The sequence below is a fragment of the Empidonax traillii genome, unplaced genomic scaffold (genome assembly GCF_003031625.1).
Source record: "Empidonax traillii isolate 1590-97213 ecotype Southwest subspecies unplaced genomic scaffold, ASM303162v1 scaffold5115:size8882, whole genome shotgun sequence".
Classification (NCBI taxonomy): domain Eukaryota; kingdom Metazoa; phylum Chordata; class Aves; order Passeriformes; family Tyrannidae; genus Empidonax; species Empidonax traillii.
Genome location: NW_020960308.1, coordinates 1 through 1,260, shown reverse-complemented (window position 1 = coordinate 1,260; position 1,260 = coordinate 1). Strand labels below are relative to the sequence as shown.

The 1,260-nt window shown below is 62.6% G+C and overlaps 1 long non-coding RNA gene across 1 annotated transcript; it reads right to left on the bottom strand.

Moving 5' to 3' along the window:
* Window positions 1-853, bottom strand: LOC114073051. The gene is made up of 4 exons (XR_003574270.1): window positions 812-853; window positions 586-723; window positions 203-317; window positions 1-32 (listed from the first exon to the last, which is right to left on the bottom strand). It is a non-coding gene; the product is annotated as an uncharacterized LOC114073051 (long non-coding RNA).
* Between the last annotated feature and the right edge of the window lie 407 nt (window positions 854-1,260).

The window sequence follows — 1,260 nt, the reverse complement described above, 5'->3', positions numbered from 1 at the left end:
CTCCACTCGGTCATGTCCAGGCAGTCGAGGACCTGAAAGGCACGCAGCAGTGACGGGGTGCCCGGCCGGCAGGAGCCCGGACCCGCACAGGGCTGTGCCCAGGCAGCAGCACAGGGCACGGCACCGTCCCGGGCAGCTGCAGCTGCCAGAGGGCTGAGAGGTGGAGGCAGCTCAGCCAGGCAGCGCTCGCCAGCAGGCTCACCTCCACAAGGAAGGCCATGGCGGGAAGCTCCCAGCGGGGCTTCTCCCTGCTCAGCAGCTCCAGCAGGCAGGGGGCAATCCAGGAATTCAAGGGGCTCGAGGCACGGCGCATCTCCCTGGCAGGGGGAAACAGGCACCGTCAGCCCTGAGCTGGGTGGGCAAACCTCTGCCGGGGCTCACTCACACAGGCCTGGTCTTTCCCCTGGAGGGGACACGTGCACTTTGGGCGGCAGCTCCTCCTGTGCCCCCGCCTCTCCCAGCCTTTTCCACTCTGCTCAGCCATCCCTCACTGACAAGGCCCTCTGGCCCATGACCACGGGCACTGTGGGGGTGCCCCGTGCACAGGCAGAAATGACAGGGACAGTGGGGACAAGGGGGTCTCACCTGGCCAGCAGACCCACTGCGTAGTGGTGGGTGTCAGGCCTGAGGAGCGTGTCCCAGCCACGCTTACGTTCCATCGAAACCACCACATCCTCACACTCCAGATGGCAAAGCAGGGCCTTTATGGTCAGCACTGCAAATCTGTGTGGAGAGCGAAGCCTGGGTCACGCTTAGAGCCCTGACCCAGTCCCGAGGGCATGAAAGGGACAGGAGGACTGGGATGGAGCACCTCTTGGAGTCTGTGGGAAGGCCATGTTGCTCCCAGTATCCCTTCCAGAATGCGTCAACCTCCTCTGGCATCTGCTCTGTGCTGGTGAAAACTTGCAAGAGCAGAACCACGAGGAGATGGGGGGAATAGTCTTGCAATTGCTCTGGGCACCGGGACATCTGGAGAATCTCCCAAACCACGATGGTTGCCTGCAAAAGATAAACCACCCAGACCAGCTCTCAGTGCCCAGATGTCCATGTGGCAGGGCCTGAGCATAGGAAGGAGACCCCAGGGAAGATGCAGGGGGAGCCCCTGGCCTGGTGCCCCTGAACCTGGCCCTAACCTACATTCCCAGCCCAGTGCCTGAGGCAGGGAGATGCAGTGTTGGGGAGGAAGGAGACCCACTGGAGAGGTGACCTGGGAAGGAGCCAAAGCCCATTGCAGAAACTCACAGCCAGAGCAAAGACAGG